The sequence below is a fragment of the Heloderma suspectum genome, chromosome 1 (genome assembly GCF_057233095.1).
Source record: "Heloderma suspectum isolate Gila_16-S chromosome 1, 16-S_ref, whole genome shotgun sequence".
Taxonomy (NCBI): Eukaryota; Metazoa; Chordata; class Lepidosauria; order Squamata; family Helodermatidae; genus Heloderma; species Heloderma suspectum.
Window position 1 is genome coordinate 213,651,003 of NC_139458.1, and position 22,942 is coordinate 213,673,944.

Here is a 22,942-nt window from a genome sequence, read left to right on the forward strand (position 1 = left end):
CTGGCTCAAATCTCACCTCTTAAAAAAAACAACCCTCAGTAGATAGCCTTAGGCCAGCAATGGGCAACTTGTGGCCTTCCAGCTTTTTGAGCTGCAACTCCTATCAGCCTTAGCCCGTATAGTCAATGGTGAGGGATCATGGGAGTTGTGGGCTAAAACATCTGGAGGGCCACATATTGCTCACCCTTGTCTTACAGGGTTGGGTGAAGTGTTTTGAACACTCTCAAAGCTGCAATCCTAAACACGGAATAAGTCAAACACAGTGGGACGTCTGAATAAAGATGCATAGCACTATATTTTATTTATTTCCAGTGTTTCTATGCTGCCTCTCAGATCAAAGCTCTCCTAAGGTGACTCCCTTCCATAGTTACAAACATAAGCTATAACCAAATGCATGTCATTATCACTCAAAAATAAATCGAATACAGCAATCTAAAACGCTATCCAACACTGATGCTGCACTAGCAGGAATGACCACTAGTACAACTGGAAGCTAGTGGTGTCTGGTGCAACCAGAAACTAGCCATAATGAATGCTTCTGGAATGGGAGAAGTTAGCAGAGCTTGTGGAAGGCGGCTCCTTCACCGCATCTTTGAATAGCCTTCCCCAACACAACTAGGTTTTGGAGGGTTGGGGGACCCTCCAGAGCAGATTTGGGGGATGAAGACACACCAACAGGCTGCACGATCGGACACAGACGTCCTATTCCATAAGTGTTATCCTGCTGGTAGGATGAAGGATCCAGCCCTGATCTTTAAGATTATCTCCTTAATTCTGCTGGGAGTCATGTTTTAAAGGGTTTTAAAAAATTGTTTTAAGTTTTAATTTTAAGCCACCTTAGTGGCAGTATTCAGGCTGAAAGGTGTCTCCTAAATTTATAAATAAATAAAATTTATTTCTCTTGAGGTCTAATGTGAAGCAAAAAAGGAGAAAGAGCTAAGCCTTTCTGTGCCACATGGGACAAATAGCATCTTAAAGCATGTGCACACAGAACCTTACTATTGTGCCACATATAATGCAGTATGTGCATCAGCATATAGATAAGCAGCAGTCCTTCAATAACCTTTTGGCTTTTTGTCCCTGGATTTCATGCTGGAACAATGGTGGATGGTGTTCCCAAGGTAACTGATGGTATCTATGGGGAAGTGTGAAATAGGTGTAAGTGGAAATGTGGACAGTGACTGCAAAATTAATGTGCCTCCTACCTTTCAACCATTGGGTAATTCAGTAGACTTGAGTATACATTTCTGTGTATCTATGAAGCCTGTTACTCAATCCTAAAGTGGTTGCCCTGCCAATTTTCTTTAAAAAATCACCACTAAATCCTGATCTAAAAATTATGCAGGCTACACAATCAAACGACATGAGTACAGATGATATATTATTGCTGGATTGGATCTAGAGTGGAAGAAATTTGGACAAGAACTAGTGGCAATATACAGTATGCAATGCCTTGAGCTAGCAAGCATCTTGAAACCATGTGCAAGAGCTTGTGCAAATGGAAGCACACCTCCGGGTTTCAGTTCTCGTCATGCTCCAAGATCTTCTGCTAAGCCAGAAACAGCCCTTGTGCACATGGAAGATCCCTTCAACTTGGGAAAGAGGACATCCAGATGTGTCCACAACAGTCTCACCATGTATCAGTTGTGTGTGTGTGTGCATGCATACATGCTAAACTGCCTGTAATCTCGCAAGCAAAATGTGCATATTTGGAAGCCAAACAATTGGCATTCATGTGATACCTTAACCATTCCCCAGAAAACTATATATACTCTTGTATTCTAGAGTACAAGAGTCTGTAGCATTCCAATATTTTGGCCTTTTTGTGGCAAAACATCTTTATTTTTGTGTTATTTGAGCTCTCTTCTTGTGAATGAAACATGCGCATTCACAAACAATATACAGCTGTAAGGTGGCAAAGCCCCATGATGTAGTATGGCTGGAAACAAGGAGCATGTTCAAAAACAGTTGTAGCCTCCAACTAAAAGTCTGCCATTAAAAATACCAGCAGGCTGAACCAGTTGAGATTTTCCGTTAAAATCTGCTTCTTGTGGATTCACAAACGGAGTGTCTCTGGCAGGTTTTGAAAATACCTTCCAGACTGAGTTTAATGAAATTTACTTCCTCGTAATAAGCATGAATGTCGCTGTTTAGCTGTTTCTTTTCTATCCTCTCTCCTTGGAACAGCTTTTTGTGATGAGAAAACTACCGCTCTGTGGTAAACGGCATGCTTTGTGCTTGCCTGTAACACTGGCAAAGATTCCTGTGCTGCTCCAAATTGTATGAAGAAATTTCCACCCCAACCCCCAAAGAAACCTAGTTACCATAGCAGCCAGCCATGTGCTGGGTCTGTTCTGCTGCAAAATGGACACTCTGAGGAGGTGAAAAGTATACCTTTCCTTGCCAGCTTCATGCTCTGGCAATGACATCTTCAGACAAGCAGATATTGAATATTGTGTTATAAGCCTCTGGTGGTGCTTTGCTGTGCTTTACTTGCCGGCTTTATGGATAGATTTTATTGAGATATCAAGGCCCAGATGTTCAAATGCTGTTCAATAGCCATTGCTCCTTTCAAGACACGTATGCCAGGACAGCCTTTTCTGCAGGAAAATAACAATGCTTCCCTGCACTCCACAGTTTTTAAATGATGAAATTTTGAGTCTTGTGGAATCTTCTGAGGTTTAATCAGCACTCCACATCTGTGCTGCTGATTTATAGATAACCAGCAAGATCAGTTTTGTCCTACTCTATATCAGGGATGGGCAGACTTCAGTCTTGGGGGATTGGTTTTTGTTTTTGTTTTACTAGAACCCTGAGATTCACCAACTGGAGCCTGGTGCAAAAGACATAGGCTCAGAATTAAAAGTATTCTGAGCCCAGGAAGTTGTTTAGAGCACCAGAAATGAATGGAGCTGTCATCCTTCCATGCAAAAATCCACTTCTGGTTTACCCTAAGGGGTCTCCAATGTGGTGCCCATGGACACTAATATGTCTGAGGACACTTCTCTTCACATCCTGATTTTTATTTTATTTGTTAAGTTTTTTAAATGATTGTTTAATTGGGAGGGAGGCATACAGCAAAGCAAAGTGCTCTCCTCCAGCACCATCTTTTATTTGGGTTCAAAACAGTGGGTTTATGTTTTGGAGCTCATCCTCCACTTCTGCTTTGTACTTAGGTTCTTGGGCAGGTTATTTTTCTTTTCATTTCATGAGTTTGCCTTCTAGGAAACGACTGTGACCAGCAATAGCCGCTGTGTCAGCCATCTTATGACTAGACAAGCCCCCATGGCAGCCATTTTGTGAGAGCACCCACATCACTCTCTCAACATTCCAAATGTGCCTACTGATCCAGAAAGCTTGAAGCGTTCTTTATTTCAGCAGTATAATTTAGGGTGGGAAGGAGTCATTTTGTTTAAACAATTTGGAGTCAGGAATCCTTGGTGACCTATTGCAAATCCCTCAGAGATCTACCAGTAGATTAACAGCTAACTTCTGCTCATCCGTTTTAGGAGCCTGAAGACTTCAAACAGCCTCAAACATGCAAAATATATAATTTCAATGAGTGTTCTCTAAGTATGTCCAAATCTGAAGCCAACCCATTACATTGGTATCTCAAGGTACGGCTGGAAAAATTCCTACCTGAAACCCTAGAGAGCCACTGCCAGTCAGTCTTGACAACAGTGGGCTAGATGGACCAATGGGCTGACTTGGTGTAAGGCAGCTTCCTATGTTCCTATGCTTATTTGAGTTTCTGTAAAATTCGGGATTTTGTTTTTGTTGTAGTCACTGACAAATTGGCGCCACCCATGGCGTTTATGGGGCCTGGGGCAAGTCTGATGTTGGGGGCCTTGCTGCTGCCCCCTTCAGATGCCCATGCATGTATGGGGCTCTGGTTAGCATTGTGGCAGGGGCCAACAGTATGACTATGGGTTTAGGGGAGGGGCGTTGCTTTGCAAGAGCCCAGGGAAAACTGCCCCAGTTGCCTCCCCACCCCCTGTCAGCCCTGTGGCCACTAGCCAAGGGACCTGGACAGATGGATGCATAAGTGGGACTTGTTAAATACTCTGCAAAATCTAACATCACAAGCAGATAATTTACATTGAGAATAAATATTTGCCATGGCTTCGTGCTCATATTCTAGTGTTTTCAACTGTTGCCAAGATACTGTGCTTAAATAGTTAATATGCTGTTTTATTGCTTGCAATAAAAAACCTATAAAAACTTAAGTGGCTGGTTATCTCCCAGTGCACTGCGGTAATCTTTTTCAGACTGGTAGAGAATAATAATGGGTTACTCCTTCTCTTTTACGGATAAGCTGATAGTAATAAAACTCCATCTATATACAAAGTTTCATTATGTTATTACAAGTAAAGCATTAGTTATAAATGAGTAAAGCATTTAGCAATAAACGTATGAACAGAAGCTTCAACAGGCTTATTTGAATATCTCTCTGTGCTTTCTGCATTCCTCTTGCTGCAGGCTGAAGTCCTATACCCACTTTCCTGGGAGAAAGCCCTGGTGAACATGATGGGGATTACTTCTGAGTAGACATGTATAGGATTGTACTGTTAGTGCTTGAATGCTTCACTGCCTGTATTTACTCTTCACAGCAGTGGAAGTAAGGAAGACCGGCACTCTCATGGCACTAAAAGGAAGCAAAGACACAAGATGGCCCGTTTGTTCAAACCTCAAGGTTCTCCAATATTCATACCCACCGAGATGTTCAAAGCCTGTTGAAGAGGCCAAAATCTGCATCAGAATCATTCTGATTCTGCACTAAAGATTATGCCAACAAAAGACAATTTATGGATTTTGCATACATTTTCTGCTTCATTCTGTACCTAATATTTGTCATTCTGCACAATGTGTGTCTGAATGAATGCACTCAAGGCTGCAGATGCATGTAGGGCAGGGGCAGATAACCTGGTGCCTCCAGATTTTTTTTTTACTATAACTCCCATCATCACTCATCATTGCCCATGCTATTTGGGGCTGATGAGAGTTGGAGTCCAAAAATATCTGGAGGGCCACAGATTCCTCGTCCCTACTCTACAAAAAGCTACCAGGTCTGCATGTATGCTGCCTTTAAAGAAGGAAATAAAACATCTGTGCCAAGGTAACCCAGATTCTGCAACAATGACAGGTGAATTCTGTTATCCTTATGCTCGTTAAGGCCCCAGCAAAATCCTGCCAGTAACTTGTTACCATGCAATGATGCTGTCCAGGGGTGAAACGGACCCCTAATGCAGGGATGGGCATTGTGTGGCTTATAGGCTGCATTTGCCCCCCAGGGGGCGTTTTGTGGCCCCCACTGGGTCCCCTGCAGCGCGGCCCCCACTACAGCTGTGCCATGGGATTCCCAGCGATTTTGCTGGGAATGTGGCCATGTGGCCCATTCCAGTTGCGGCATAGCCACTCCTGGTTGTGGTGGTAGAAGGGCACTGCGCCTACAAGATTGGGGTGAGGGAGACCCTGAGGCCCATGGGCGAAATCTGGCTCTCTGGGGGTCCCAGCGTGACCCTCCGGAGTTCTCCAGAAGGCACTGCCCCCTTCTCCTGGCTCCACCCCTTCTCCCACCCATCAAGGGCTGGTGCTTTCTGGGGCTTCTTTCCCCGTTCTGAAAAGGTTGAAATGTTTCTTGTAAGGATTAACTACTGGTAATAAGAACTTTCGGCTGAACTGTGCTGGTGTTTTTGGTGTTTTGGCCCCATCCACTCCTGGAACACAGCCCCTGACTTTGGCCCTTGGACTGAACGAGGTGCTGCATCTCTGCCTCTAACCCCGGCGAGTAATGAGGTAGGGCAGGGCTGCAATCCCCGCTCTGCCATCCGTAGGAGCCATCTCCTCTCTCTGCCCTGGTGTGGATAAAGCCTGGCTCTGCCAAAGGGCAGGAAAAATCCCCCATCTAGACAACAGTCACAGGCAGTTATGCGGACATTTTGAGGAAGCCGTGGAAGCGGTAAGAAGGAGCCATTAATTCCAGGTCTTGACTGCACAATCCTCTACATGACCTACTCAGTTCAGGTTTACAGGTACGTGGCTACAGGCTTGCAGCCTCCTGGGCCACCACCCCTCTTTTAGCTGATGGAATTATAGTGTGTGCTGGGCTGGGGGGGGTGCGTGCGTGTGTGTGTTACAGCCACTGGAGTTAGCATACCGTCTCAAAAGTGACCAACTTGATCAGACCTGAAATGTGTCATAAACTGGAAGGCAGCATCTAATTTGCATGTTTTAATTAACATAATTAACAGTTTGCATAACATTTGCTTGAACACCAAGGGTGCTGTCAAATGCCAAATGTGGTTTCTCCACATGTAGTTTATTATTATTTGCCTTAGAGGATCTTTCGATTTCAGGGTTTAAAAAATATAGATCCAGGCAATATCTTGGCAAGCTCTCCCCATACCAGCTGAGTTTGCCAACTGGCTGAGTTAGCCCAGATCCTGGGCATATCTCACACCAAATGCTCTTATACATAAGCCAACCCCTCAGAATCATGCTGTAAGTTTAGAAATTCTAAATTTTGAAAATTAAAACGCCTCTGGGATTTAAAAAAAAAAAGGCTTTTAGTTTTTAAGCTATTAGGCTTTAATGCTTCTGAATAAGTCTTAGGGCTTTTCTATATGAGGCTTTTAATAAGCACCTTTACTGAGGCTCCTGGGATTCTGTGAGCCTTTCTACATGAGGCTTTTATTGTGTGCTTATGATTCCTCACTCATGGTAGTTTGCAGGTCCTTTACATGATGTCATCCTCCATGTCCTCTCCCATGCTTTGCAATGCTTATCATGTATTTTTTCCTAATGAGGAAAGTCTGGTATTTTTCTTAATAGCATTATTGAAGCCTCATGTAACTGTACAATTCTGCTATACCACAGCGCCACCTAGTGCTTGTGTAAGGGAACATATAGAAAGGCAGAGAAACAACCCTCTACCCCTGGGAAAAAAAATGTGTAACGGTGCTGATCTTAATCCCACAAAGTGCTTTTCTATTTCAGGGTTTTAACCCGCACCTTTACTGAGGCATCTGCTTCTGGATTCTTTGTGGGCTTAGTCATTCATCAAGATTTTAGGTTTTTCCTCTGAAAGAAAAGGGCTAGCAATAGGACTAGATTTTACAATGAAAGCTAATGTTATCTGAATTCTAAAAACCCATAGATCACAAATGATCTTACATTCTGTTGCCCTTCCCTTTTGTGGTAATAACACCATTCCAACACCACGGTCTAGTACAACCATGGTCGAGGGAGAGAAATGTTTTTGGGGGTGTTAAAATCATCATCATTGAGGAGCAGTATTGGGTAACTCACAAGGTTATAAGCTTCTTTTTGTTGCTGTTGATAGAACGCACAAAATTGCTTGGGTAAAATGAGTATGCTCATCTAGGCTTTAACAAATGGTTTGATTCGCTGTGTTACCTTGCCTGAAAAATCAATTAAAATTGATTTGGATGAAAACACCTGTGTTGAATAAAAAGTACTTAGCCCCCACCCCCTGTGCTTAGCTACATATATTATACAGTATGAGCAATTGCATTTAGTAGGGGTTCTGGAGTAACCAATCCAATTGCAGCTCATGCAGGGCTGATTGCTCCACTGTGGAAATGATCCTCTGAGACTTCTCCTGACAATGTGGGGACCTCACTGTACACGGACAGCAATTTTTGTATGTCTAGCCCACTGCCAGAAGCCTAACCCATAATTGTAAACCCAACCCATAATCATAAAGGAGCAGGCGATCTCTAATTTCAGTGTCCTGTTAAAATAAAATAAAACATTATGTGTCCACATTGGCTACTGTAAAAGGTTTATCAGTCAATAAGTGCTGGCCATCTGGCAGCAATCTGACTTGCAGGCATTTCTTTCCTTTCGCATAATTAAGATGTAATGTCAATTGGGAAGGCAGAGACATTATACAGGATATTGTCTCCAGTCAATGAGGAAAGCAAACTGGAGCATTTATGGAAAGTGAAATTGATGTATTTATATGCAGGCAGCGAAACATTTATCCAGTGTCTACAAGGCTCCCTTGCACTGACACATCAGCTGTTATACCAGCCCGTTAGCAATGCAAGCGTAATCATTTTTGCTTAATGGAGAAGGCTGCAACAAAGTGAAGTTTCCTCCGCTTGCCAATAAACGGCACCAAAGATGGTTGAGGTGGCTGTTTCCTCCCCTTCAGTCAATTAGCAGCAGCCATCACATTTTTGAAAAGCGAATTACAGATGTGTGTGTGTGTGTGTTCTGCTTAACTGCTGCAAATCTGTGGCAAAATCTAACCTAAATCCTACTTAGAGTAGACCTATTGAAATAAATGGAACTTAAATTAGTCATGACTAACCTAAATCCCATTCATTTCAATGGGTTTACTCTAAGTAGGACTTATGTTGGATTTTGTCCCTGGAACAGGTCTTTCACTGGCAATCCCCACTGCCAATCCATGTCTTAACTAGAGTGGCATGGGTGTTACTTTCACAGGACTAGGTCCCACCATGCAGTCATGCTTAGAGGACAAAGGGCCACTAGGAGCACATGGGTGCTGTAGCACTAGCATCCCCCCCATCTAGATGGCAGTGTGCAGACAGTGGTGTGGGTGCTATCCACATCATTGGAGCACCCCCAACCCCGCTCTATGACAGAGGCTGCAATCCTATACTCACTTCCCTAAAAGTAAATCCCACTGAACTCAATGGGGCTTACCGATGCATAAGGTCGCACTGTTGGTCATCCAGATGTTAGTGGAGTGATATGGCTCCCAGCTGTGAGGAAGTGGCAATCAGTCCACACCGCTCTTGAAACCTATGACTCAAGGACTCACATAAGTTGTGTAACGTGATGAGTGGAGGTAAACAACAAGCTGTATGGACTGATTTTATTTGTAAGAGTTGTCAATAAATATTTGTATTGTTAACATATATTGTAGGCCACAATATATTTACTTGGGAGTAAGTCTCAGTGAACTCTATGGGACTGACATCTGAGTCAATCTGCAGAGGACTGGGCTGTTAACCTGAATTTCCCCCACATTTTAGCAATGTAAGAACCAAAGCCTCTTTTTCCAGAGTGTGAAGGCCAATCAGAAAATAATGCCTCCTCTTGCCCTTCCCTTGTACATGACAGGAGATGAAGCTCATCAAGTGGAAAGCATACAAATTAGATAGGCTAATGTAGTGGATCTTATTTGCATCACTGGCCCATCAGATTTGCATAATACACATATTATTGCATTTGGGGTGGAGTAGGCAAGGCTTAGATACGTCAGCTGAGTATAAGTGGCAAATACAACTGTTGGGGTCAAGGAAAAGACCAGAATTTGAGCAAGAATAACCTGTTCTGTAGAACAGCTCATTCTGAATTTGCAGAGTACTTTGTAAACTCACAGAAAATGAATGGCAGAAAAGAAAGGATTATGGGACAGGACAATGTTCTGTTAATAAGTGACTTCAGTTATTTCCTGCCTTTATGAGCTAGTTGCTGCATGTTTTGCAGTGCCAAATTAACAATAATGAACAAAAAAACCCATAGATATAGACAGCGGAGGCTGGTGGCTCCGATGTCATGGGGTGGTGAATCTGCTCTGGGTTTCAGTCAGAATTAGTCAATAAAGGAGCTATCCAAGGTGCTGAACCCAATCCCCAAGATTCATTTAGCACCTTGGATGCTTCCTTTAGAGTTCCTGTTGGTTCTGACTGAAACTCAGAGCAGATTTACAGCCCCACTGACACCACAGCCACCAGCCTACAGTAGATATAGAATGGACTCCGTATTCCTTGGGCTAATATTCTGTTCCAGATTGGTTTTAGGAAAACTAACTATCCTTCCCAAACTTGGTGCATCCAGATATACTGGACTATACTTCTTATCACCCCCAGCTGGCATGGGCAATCCATTCCTCCAGAGAACAAAGGTCAATACAATTTTACTTCGCCAAGGTTCTGTGTTTTAAGATCAAACTTAGGGGGGCTGTCTCGTGCAATATCCTTTGTTTGGGAATACAATTAGCCCTCATACTATGGGCCAAACATGATACGGCAATCAATGTATGGCTGCTACATAAAATGGCAGCCACATATCTAGCTCCTCCCACAGTAGTGTAGTGGCAAATCCAGAAGTGCAGGGTCCCTTTGTGATAGTCACAGCCACGCCCCCTCACAGCCACGCCCCCTTCGAAGATTATCTTACAGGGTTGTACATGCAGCCTTCAGCTGGGATCCAAAAACAGTGCAGCTGAGAGTGAGGCAGGGGTATTTTAATTGGACGTCTGAGAAAAATGCAGGGGTATTAATCTTTTCACCCACTCGCTCACTCACACACAAATATTTTAGGTTTTCAAAATATGATACTCTGTGGAAGCTTCACCCTCTCAACTCAGCCCTCATAGACAGATCCTTTCTCATATAAACAGCCCCCTTGCACACTCCCTTAGCGCCCCAACATTGCCCACTAGCCTTCCCTAAGCTCCTTCATTTTATCTCACCCATCCCTCAACAGAAACGTCCACACACCCAGCTGGACTGAACCACGCGCGTGCACACACACACACACACACACACACACCTACTTTCTCCTCTCCCCCCAACTGATTTTTTTCTGTTTCTCTTCCCTCCACCAGGGTTTGTTTGCCCAGATACATGCCAACCTTGTACCAAAAAGTATAGCTGACAGAGCAGGTTGCTGCAGTCCTACGCACACTTACCTGGGAGAAAGCCCAACTGGCAATTGAACATAGTGGGACTGACTTCTGAGTAAACATGCATAGGGTTGTGTGATAGACCCTAAAAACTGGCACAAACCAGCCACCTGCCCTGCCCCATAAGTAAATAATGGTGGCAGCCGCACCCCCTCCCCAGTCTCCTGCTGCTGCTATGGGCGGCACCAGCTGCCCTGAACGGGTGGCCGGTGTTGCAGGAGACGAGGGCAGTGCCGGGTGCGCAGACATGGAGCAGGGACGGGCGAAGAAGCCAAGAGCTGAGGAGGAGAATAGGGGCGAGGTGGCAAGAGGAGGCTGCAGAGCTCCCTCAAGCAGCTCCCTCTCTCACTCACTCCCTCCCTTTATCTGGCTGGCTCTGTGTCGTAGACGAGAGGCAGCCAAGAGGCAGCCGCCTGCACTCTCTCTGCTCCCTCCTCCTTCCCTAGCAAACTGCGACCCAGCTGGGGGCTGGCCTCAAAAAAAGTGCCGGAGCAAAGCCCTGGCATGACCTGCCACCACTACATCACTGCCCTCCCCTCTAATGTCTATCCTCGAGCGGATGTCATGGCATTTTGCATTTCCCCAGCCCTACTAGGAGCATCCAATGATGTGGAAGAACTGGGCAGAGAAAGGCAGAAGGTTGTGATGTCAGGGCCTGGATAAGGGCTACCATAGGTTATGGAGAAGGAGGCTGGGAGGAGCTAGAGACATGCAGCTGCTGTTTTGGGTGGCAGCCGCCTGTTTAGAGTCATCTCTGGTTTGGCCCTGTTCACAGGTAGTGAACCTATGAATTTCTCCTAAACGATGACCACATGTGTAGCTTTGCTGCGAAGGCCCCATATGCACGGCCAAACTCAGTCTTTCCCGATTCAGTGCCCTCCAGATGTGTTGGACTACAACTCCCAACATTCCTGACCATTGGCCCTGCTGGTTGGGATTGATGGCAGTTGAAGTCCACAACTTCTGGAGGTCGCCAGCATGGGGAAGGCCGGTTAGTCCTTCTAGAAACAATCTGGAACAGAATAATATTAGCCCAGGGAATGGGGAGCCTATTCTGTATCTATGAACTTCATTCCTACTATACCAGTGGTAATTGAAATGGCCATTTTCTTAGCACTTTATCATGGGTATGTTTCCAGGAGAATAGACAGATGGGGCCAGTGGAGGCTGGTGGCTCTGATTTCAGTGGGGCTACAAATCCATTAGAGTTCTAGCTGGTTCTGACTGGCACCCAGAATGGATCCAGAGCCCCACCAAAATCAGAGCCACCAGCCTCCACTGAGTGGGGCTATCATTCTTCTGTCTGACAGATAGTACTGAGAACTCCACCAGTAGTACATCCCTGGTGTTAATCAGAGACAGTGGTGTTGGACTCACTACCCTACCACAGAAGTTAGCTAAGGAAGTAATATAACACCCATGATATAATGGTTAGTTGAGAGCTGGAGTGGCATAATGGCTAACAGACCAAGCAATGAAGGAGGCAAGTGCCCAGTCTGCATCTCACTTCTGCCATGGATTCCGTTGCTGGCCTTGGGCAAGCCTCCTGTGTGGAGATAGAGCCACCTTAGCTCCATAAGGGTCTACAGCAAGAGTAGGGAACTTGAGGCTCTCTAGATACTGTTGGACACCAACTCCCATCAGTCCCAGTCAGCATGTCAATGGTCAGGGATGATGGGAGTTGGAAGACTACAGGCTCCCCAGCCCTGATCTATAGCCACCACTGGCCTTCAGAAACTGGGACTGATAACTGCTTCTGATGGATGGGATTATTTGGTACTGCTGCCTCCTGTTAAAAAGGCCGTTAGCAGAGTGAAAACAAAAGGCAAAGCAAAATGAGCATTTACCAGCCCCACATGCACACACAATAAAAGAGGGACCACACTCTTCTTCAGGGAAGTAAAGGTAAAATGGTTTACTCACAGTTTCTGGCATAACAATGCAGGTACAGCATATAGTTTCAGAAGAAGCTTGTTCAGTCCATTTCTTTGTGTTTTATAACACCGGCAGGAGTGAGAGCAAACATGCATGCTTGCAGCAATGGAGAAAGACAGAGAGAAGGGAAAGGAGGAGGAAGGAAGGGGAGGAGCACAGGAAACCATACTATAGGCTATAGAGATCCTAGGGCTAGCTATGCCCGTATTCCCAGGAACTAACTGCAACACTGCCCCCTTCCTGTAACTTGCAGACAAGGGAGCAATATCCCCCAACACTGATCACCACCACTGTGCTCACTCATGCACTTACTCCCCAGACAAATGAACAAAACTGGTGGTTTATACCACCATGTTACAATGGCAGCATGAAAAATAGTGTCGTATCAGGCCCCGATTGTATGGTCCGATTCTTCTCCTGTGTTATGAAAAATGTACAAACTCAAATTTGGCTATACGGAATGACTTTGTGCTTGCCTGTTGAGGAACCTCATCCATAATCCTGTAGTGTTTAAATTTGTTTTTTTATCCGTCTCCAAAATGACTATTGTAAAAGGTTTATCAGCAAATCAGGGCTAGCCATCTGGCAGCCATCTGACTAGCTGGCATGGTTTTCTTTGGGTGGTGATGAAAATGCAATGCCAACGGGGACAGACAGTCATTATCCGTCTCGATTGTTTCTCTTCCAATAGAAAAAGAACGAGGCAAGTGGTGGCATTGATGGGAAATACACTTCAAGAATACAGTGGAGATGTGGAGTTCCAGCATGGAGGAGAAGTTTATCCAGCATTGACAAGCCTCTCCACCCTTCTCTCGCACTGGCAACAGTGTTCTAAACAAAGCGACCGTTTCCTGCTGAGAAGCAGCAGGCAGCACTGCAAGGAAAATGGACTCCCCCTGTTGCCCCAGCGAATCGGTGAGGAAGACGGATACTTCATCACATTGGGCAGCTTGTATTGTTTAATGTTAATGGGACGCAGCTACACAGGCTCTGGATCTGCCCGGGTGCTTCTACTGCAGAACGGTCGGCGGAGGTGATGCTGACGTTGCGTTCAGCTCCATAGAATGGACTCAGACACTGAGGGGGGACCGCAGGGGGAGCTTGGGAGGAGACCATCCATGGCAGAATCCTCGCCTTTCAGATCTAGGAGAGAGCTCTGGCGGGGACCCTGGAAAAATGGGCTCTGTAGAGAAGGGCATCAACCTTTAGAGACATTCCCACACACAGGACACTACTTGGCAGCATTCAGGACACAATGATTTGATGGCAAGCCCTAAACCAACCTTTCCCAACCTGGTGCTCTCCAGATGTTTTGGACCTCAGCTCCCATCAGACACAGCCAGCAGGCTGTGTGTAATCCACACACATTTGGAGGGCACCAGCTTTGAGAAGGCTGGACCAGAGAAAACCTTAAAACGGCTGGACTAACTGCTTAGTCACTCTTCACGTCAAGGTTGCCCTTACTCCTTAGAATCAAAGAATAGGAGGGTTGGAAGGGGCCTATAAGACCATCGAGTCCAACGCCCTGCTCAATGCAGGAATCAAAGTCAAAGCATCCCTGACAAGTGGCAGTACAGCCTCGTCTTGAACACCTCCAGTGTGGGAGGGCCCACCACCTCCCTAGGTCATTGGTTCCATTGTCGTATTGCTCTAACACTCAGGAAGTTTTTCCTGATGTTCAGCCGGAATCTGGCTTCCTGTAACTTGAGCCCATTATTCTGTGTCCTGCACTCTGGGATGATTGAGAATTGATCCTGGCCTTCCTCTCTGTGACAGCCTTTCAAGTCCTTGAAGAGTGCTATCATACCTCCCCTCAGTCTTCTCTTCTCAAGGCTAAACATGCCCAGTTCTTTCAGTCTCTCCACAGTAGGGCTTTGTTTCCAGGCCCCTGATCATCTTTGTTGCCAAGTGACAACAGGCCTGTGTCCTTTATACGAGATGTTGTGGGGGCACCAGTGGGATTGTAAAACAAACAGACTGGAGACTGTTCATAGTAAGCGCATGTGCAGATCTAGCCTGACTCAAAAACAAACACATATGCCACAGTAAAACGTTGAACCGGGATTAAAGGCTGCACCAGAACGGTGGCAGTGAAGAGCAGCGATGCCCATGGCTGCTCAGTGGCTAAGGCCATTGTGACAGGCCCCCCAGTGTGACATGTGACTCACCTGGTTCAGGGGTCAGATGGGCAGGCATCCTCTGGAGTGTCTGGTGGATGATAGTTGTCATCATAGCCTAGCACAAAGACAGAGAGAGAATGAGAATGTAAATAGAATTTCTTAGCAGTTCTGATTTCTGGTCTGATCACTACCCAGTACGTTCCAAGGGGGTTCCTTCCTCCCCAGCAAAGGCAGGGTTGACTTTAAGAGCTTACACACAGGGCAGGTCGAAATACATCAGCACAACCTGAGGGGGGGTATCTTCAGAACTCCAGCCACTGACTTGTGGTAGGAAACAAATAAGAAAGAAATGGCCTAACCTCAGTCTAGGCACACAGATCAGGAGGACCCGGCAAGCCCCAGTTCTCATCTTCTCCTCACTCTATTCTAGGCTGTCAAAGTTGCAGAGGTTTTTCCATTTCAAGAGGAGAACCCGGGTGAAGCCAGAAGGAGGAGGAAGCAGCAACGAAGCTGGGGCTGCTGGGGTGGCTTCTACTGGTGGTCGCAGGTGCTGGTGTTTGGGGGCCTGCTGGAAGGGCAGCAAAATACGGCCCATGACTGCTGGGGAGGGACGGGAAGCACCAGCACCGCTTCCCAGGGGAGATGGTTTTCCCTCTGCAGAGGGAAAAACGCCGTCACGGTGGAAGAAGGGCCAAAAGAGAAACCCCCTCTTGGATGTGCCACTGCAGGGGAGGAGACACCCAGGACTTCGGGGGTGATGGCTAGGGGAAGGGGAATCACATCATGGGGACTGGCAGCTGTCTGGGCTATCCCGGGGTTTTGAGGGAAATGGGCCCCTCCCTCGCTGAGCCTTCCTATATCGACATGGCCTCTATGTCCCCTCCCCCGACAGAGCCAAGATCCTCCAATCAAGAAAGGAAGAAACAGATGCTTCCCTCACATGTTTCTTCTGCACTGGGGACCTTTAGAGCTGCTCAGCCTTTGCTTTTCAGCAATGAGGGGGCAGCTCTACAAACACTGTGAGATCAAAACAGTGGTACTTAAGGTACCACTGAATCCCACCTAAAATCCATCAAATCCCGCTCCCACGGCAAGAGCCTACTGCAGGGTAGGCAACGTGGAGGCCGCGGGCACCAATGCGTCACCAGACAGGGACGGAACAGAGCTCAGGGTCCTTCCACACCACGCCTGGTTGCATGAAAACGGAAGCACCAAGATGTGGGAGTGATTCCAGAGAAGGTTTCGGGAGGGCTGCCCACCTCTGCTTCGCAGCTGTGCCGGTTACTGCAGTCGTACCTGTGATTTTCTGCCTAGCTGTGCTTCTTGTCTTGCGCAGCAGTTTCCTGCCCCTGGACTGTGCTAGGTGAAATGCCAGCCATGCCACATGGCAGACACGGCTCTTTCTGAGAAAGGCCCTAGAACCAAAGCACAGGTTCAGAAGCAGCGTTCCCACTCGCTTTGGGAGCTCGAATGCTAGCCCCAGCCATAATCAGCTTTTCCACTTCTTTCACACATCCAGCACAGACTACTGGTTAGGGTGTTGGATTAGAAGCAGGAGGCCCAGGTCCAAATCCTCACTCACTGGGTGGCCCTGGACCAGCTGCTTCCTCTCAGCCTACCCTACCTCACAGGGCTGTTGGGAAGACAGAATGAGTGGGGAGAGCACCATGCACACCACCCTGAGCTTCTTGTAGGAGGGGTGGGAGAAAAATGGCAACAACCGCGACTACTGCTGGCCCTCCAGTGACGCCTCCTCCCAACCATTTCTCAAGTCCAGTGACCTGGCATCACTAGGTCCCCCTTCTCCTTTCTCCCACACAGGTGATGATGTCCTGCTGGAGGATCTGGATTGTTATAACCTCTGAAACTTCATGGCACTTCTTTCTTTCTTTCTTTCTTTCTTTCTTTCTTTCTTTCTTTCTTTCTTTCTTTCTTCCTTCCTTCCTTCCTTCCTTCCTTCCTTCCTTCTCTCTCTAGTTCTCTTTCTCTTGGTTTTGTCCTTTTGTCCTTCCTTTCCCTTCCTTTCACACTTCCTTTTCTTTTCACGCTTCCATTCTATCTTCTTTCCTCCTTGGGGTTTCAGATTTGGCCCATTTCCCACCGCGACGGACTTTCCCCTTCTGCAGAGGAGGAGCCATTTCCTTTGTGGAAGCTGGGACGGTGCACCCTGGACCTCCCCTTAGGCACGGGCCATATTTTGCTCCTCCTCCAGCACGGCCTGACGTGCCAGGGCCTGCAACCGGCGCTTGAACCAGCTGCAGGAGCTCCGCCTTGCTTGCTGCGTCCTCCTTCTCTTGGGTCCACCTTGGCTTTCCTCTTGCGACAAAAGAAGCTCTGCAGCTGTCACGGCCTATAACACCGTAAGGAGAAGATGAGAAACGGCGCTTGCTGGTTCCGCTTGATCTGTCTGCCTGGACTGAGTTTAGGCCATTTCACTTGCAAGGCTTTATATTGACTCATTTATTATGATTAACATCATAATCATTATTATGATTATTACCACTATTATCATTATTTTTTATTAAATATTAGATGTTAAATATTGTTTGGCCGTCTTTCATCTTTACAGATGCTTGGGGAAGGGACAATGGACTTAACCAAACCTAGATTTTAAAAAAGATCTATATTTACACCAAACACACACAAAACACCTGTAAATAAAACCTTCATAATAAACTATTTAAAGGCATCTAAAGCAATAGAGCAGACTAACTGCCATACCCACGCTTATAATGTATGGGCTAGTAAGAGAAAGGGTTGGCCTGGGACTGAAAAAGTTGTAATGTTCCACCAATCATACTCCTATGGGGAGAGTATTCCACAATTGGGGATTGCCACAGAGAAGGCTCTCTCTCTCGTTGCAAGTTAGCATGTGCCCTGTAATGAGGGCACATAGAGAAGAACCTCATCTTTAATGGGCTCATTGAAATAGACAAATTATAACGCGTGCTCTCTCTCTCTCGCTCGCTCTGGCATTTAGTCAGCAGCCAATACTTGCATCACATGCCACAAAGGGTCCATATTCACAGCACTCGCATTTTCACTTGGTGCTCCTGCCTCTCGCCCTTCAAAATTGCCATTCCAGCACCCACAGCGGTTGCTGCCTGTTAGACTTCAGTTTAATCCTCAGCTACAACCCAAACCACGCCATCGATCTCAAGGGATTTCCATGACAGTATTAAGACCGTCTCCAAACAAATGGACAATTATGCATTGTTGGAAAAGGGCTAACTCATCACTCCCAATATTATTCTGTTTGAATATATTTTCACTGGAATGGTATGCAAGGTGTAACAGCATCAGGAGACTTGAAATAATGTACCGCTTGTGATCAAATATAACTTTGAGCTGTCCCTAGCTTTAAAAAAAAAAAGGGGGGGGGGGGCTCTCTGCTGAATCCCAGGGCTGTGAGGCACAAGCAGTGAGACTCCAGTCCCAAGTGCATGTGTATGGCCTGATGATGTGGACAAGATGCTTGCCATAATGCGACCGACCACGTGCCCTCTTGATCCCTGTCCCTCCTGGCTAATAAACTCCTGGGGTATGACTGGGTGGGCACAGGGAGTGATAAATGCTTCCCTACGGGAAGGGGTGGTCCCTGCCGTGCTTATGGAGGCAGTACTGTGGCCACTCCTGAAGAAGCCCACTCTGGACCCAACAGTATTAGACAACTACCGCCCAGTCGCAAATACCCCTTTTCTAGGGAAGGTACTTGAGAGGGTTGTGGCAGACCAACTGCAGGCACTCTTGGAGGATAATGATTATCTAGACCCATTTCAGTCTGGGTTTTGTTCTGGTTACAGGACTGAATCAGCCTTGGTTGACCTGATGGATGACCTTTATCAAGAGAGGGGCAGGGGGAGTGCAACCCTGTTAATTCTGCTCCATCTCTCATTGGCTTTTGATACCATCGACCATGGTATCCTCCTGGATCGACTCCGGGGGATGGGTATTGGAGGCACTGTGCTACAGTGGTTCCAGTCCTACCTACGGGGCCAATTTCAGAGAGTAACTTTGGGTGACTGCTCCTCGGCCCCTTGGCAATTGAGCTATGGGGTGCCACAGGGTACCATCTTGACTCCAGTGGTTGTTTAACATCTATATGAAGCCACTGGGAGCGGTCATTAGGGGATTTGGAGCTAAATGCCATCAGTATGCTGATGACACGCAGCTCTGTCTCCCTGTGACATCTGAATCAGGAGAGGCTGTGCAAGTCCTGAATCAGTGCCTAGACTCAGTAATGGGCTGGATGAGGGCCAATAAACTGAAGCTGAGTCCTGGCAAGACGGAAGCCCGGTGGGTGAGTGGTTCCCGAGTCTAGGAGATAGGTTCATTGCCTGTTCTGGATGGGGTTGCACTCCCTCTGAAAGATCAGGTCCGTAGTCTGGGGGTACTCCTAAACCTATCATTGTTGCTGGAGGCCCAAGTCATCATGGCAGCTCAGAGCACCTTTTACCAGCTTCAGATGGTTCGCCTACGGCCTCTCCTGGACAGGGATAGCTTGACCATGGTGGTACAGGCATTAGTAATCTCAAGACTGGATTACTGCAATGCACTCTATGTGGGGCTGCCCTTAAGGCTGGACTGGAAGCTGGAGCTAGTGCAGAATGTAGCAGCTCAGCTATTGTTGGGAGCTGCCCCTTTTCAGCGTGTAACTCCTTTGCTGAGGGAACTGCACTGGCTGCCTATTCGCTACTGGGCCAGGTTTAAGGTGTACTAGTGTACAAAGCCCTAAACAACTTGGGACCAGGATACCTAAGGGAGTGCCTCCTTCCTTACCAACCTGCCCGGTCACTGAGGTCATCAGAGGGCATGTTTCTGGTGGTTCCACATGGATCCATGGCCCAGTTGGAGTTCACCAGGAAAAGAGCCTTCAGTGTGGTGGCCCCCTTCCTGTGGAATTCCCTACCTTTAGAGGTCAGGCAGGCGCCAACATTGTGTTCCTTCCGGTGCCTCCTGAAGATGTTGTTCTTTCAAGAGGCCTTCCTTGCATGACCAGCCATGGTTTGTTAAACTCCACTTTGTTGGGGTTTGTCTTTAAAAAAAAAATGTTTTAACTCTTTTAACCATTGTTTTATTCTTTTATCATGTTGTTCACCACTCCGAAATCTTCTGATGAGGAGTGGTATATAAATATTGTTAATAATAATAATAATAATAATAATAATAATAATAATAATACGGAGAGGAGGGGGAGAGGTATGGAGGCATTCTGCAGGTGCTTCGAGGCCCACTACCTTCTTCTTGGAATATTGAGCCTACTACTGGTAAAGGCTCCTAGCTCCCAGCCGAATCGCTGCCTGTTCACATGCCCAGGAGAGTTGTCCGAGAGACAGTTGGCACATCCCAAAGCAAAGGCCAACTGGGAGACTGGGAAGGGGAGGGAAAGAGGAGAAGGGGGAAAGAGCCCATATCCTGGAAGATCTGGGGCTTCTCCACATGGGACTTTTATCCTGCTATTGAGGTTGGTTAGTCATGGAAGTTTGTGGGTCCTTTCAATGACATCGTCAACCTCCCGCACAAAATGACCTTTATCCCATTTTTTAAAAGATTGGAAATAACGAGCTATCAAATTACAGTGCTTGAATTCCACTTCAGTTCCCTCCCTGAAAAGAGGAAAACCCACAATAAGAGGAGCTAGACCCCAGCGCCATCTAGTGGCTGTATAATCAAACATATCAAAGACTCAGATAAGCGGATGGTGGAGGGAAATGTATGTAAAAGGAGCCCATTGTGATCCTGCATTTAAAACGGAAGCAGAAAGCTCTGGTAAAGCTGTGGGATTTTAGCCTGGTATAGAAAGTGGTCCCATTTCCTTACGTTTTCCACACATGATTTTATTCAATATTTCCCTTCCATGCCCAATTTTTAACCAAGAAATCAACCCATTCTGAACGAAGTCGAGAGATCATGAAAACTGTGAGGAAAGGGTAGGACATGAATGATTACAGCTCCAATCCTTTACCCACTTACCTGGGAGAGGTAACTAAATGGGACTCATGTCTGAGTAGACATGTATAGGATTCTGCTGTAAATAGGGGAGACTGTATTATAGGTGACTTCAGCAAAGGAGATCGTTACCTTGTCGTGGTGCTGGAGCTTGAGCACCTCAATGACGTCATGAGCTAAACTGTGAAGGGACACCCAAGACAGGAAGGTCATCGCAGAGAGGTCAGACTAAATACGATCCCTGGGGAAGGAAACGGCAACCCACCCCAGTATTCTTGCCATGAAAACTAAATGGATCAGTACAACCAGAGATATGTCGGTATACCATCGGAAGATGGGACTCCCAGGTCGGAAGATGGTCAAAATGCTACTGGGGAGGAACAGAGGATAAGTTCAACTAGCCCCAGATGTGATGACGCAGCTAGCTCAAAGCCGAAAGGATGGCTAGCGGCCAATGGTGCTGGTGGTGAACGACAAATCCGATGTTCTAAAGATCAACACACCATAGGAACCTGGAATGTAAGATCTATGAGCCAGGGCAAATTGGATGTGGTTACTGGGGAGATGTCAAGATTAAATATAGACATTTTGGGTGTCAGTGAACTGAAATGGACTGGAATGGGCCACTTCACATCAAATGACCACCAGATCTACTACTGTGGACAAGAGGACCACAGAAGAAATGGAGTAGCCTTCATAATTAATAATAAAGTGGCTAAAGCAGTGCTTGGATACAATCCAAAAAATGACAGAATGATCTCAATTCGAATTCAGGGTAAGCCATTTAACATCACAGTGATCCAAATATATGCCCCAACCACAGATGCTGAAGAAGCAGAAGTAGATCAGTTCTATGAGGATCTGCAGCACGTACTGGATAGTACGCCAAACAAAGATGTTATTTTCATTACAGGAGACTGGAATGCTAAGGTGGGTAGTCAAACGACACCTGGAATTACAGGCAAGCATGGTCTGGGAGAACAAAATGAAGCAGGACATAGGCTGATAGAATTTTGCCAAGACAACTCACTGTGCATAACAAACACTCTCTTCCAACAACCTAAGAGACGACTTTATACATGGACTTCACCAGACGGTCGACACCGAAATCAGATTGACTACATCCTTTGTAGCCAAAGGTGGTGGACATCTATGCAGTTTGTAAAAACAAGACCTGGAGCTGATTGTAGTTCAGATCACAAACTTCTTATTGCACAATTTAGAATCAGACTAAAGAGAATAGGGAAGACCCACAGATCAGTTAGATATGAGCTCACTAATATTCCTCATGAATATGCAGTGGAGGTAAAGAATAGATTTAAGGGACTAGATTTAGTAGAGAGGGTCCCGGAAGAACTATGGACAGAACTTCGCAACATTGTTCAGGAGGCGGCAACAAAAAACATCCCAAAGAAAAAGAAAACCAAGAAGGCAAGATGCCTGTCTGCTGAGACACTGGAAGTAGCCCAAGAAAGAAGGAAAGCAAAAGGCAACAGTGATAGGGGGAGATATGCCCAATTAAATGCAAAATTCCAGAGGTTATCCAGAAGAGATAAGGAATTATTTTTAAACAAGCAACGCATGGAAGTGGAAGATGATAATAGAATAGGGAGGACAAGAGACCTCTTCCAGAAAATTAGAAACATCGGAGGTAAATTCCAGGCAAAAATGGGTATGATCAAAAACAAAGATGGCAAGGACCTAACAGAAGCAGAAGAGATCAAGAAAAGGTGGCAAGAATATACGGAAGATCTGTATAGGAAGGATAATAATATCGGGGATAGATTTGACGGTGTGGTCAGTGAGCTAGAGCCAGACATCCTGAAGAGTGAGATTGAATGGGCCTTAAGAAGCATTGCTAATAACAAAGCAGCAGGAGATGACGGTATCCCAGCTGAACTGTTTAAAATCTTGCAAGATGATGCTGTCAAGGTGATGCATGCCATATGCCAGCAAATTTGGAAAACACAAGAATGGCCAACAGATTGGAAAAAATCAACTTATATCACCATACCAAAAAAGGGAAGCACCAAAGAATGTTCAAACTATCGAACAGTGGCACTTATTTCACATGCCAGTAAGGTAATGCTCAAGATCTTGCAAGGTAGACTCCAGCAATTCATGGAACAAGAATTGCCAGATGTACAAGCTGGGTTTAGAAAAGGCAGAGGAACTAGAGACCATATTGCCATTATCCGCTGGATAATGGAGAAAGCCAGGGAGTTTCAGAAAAACATTTCTGTTTTATTGA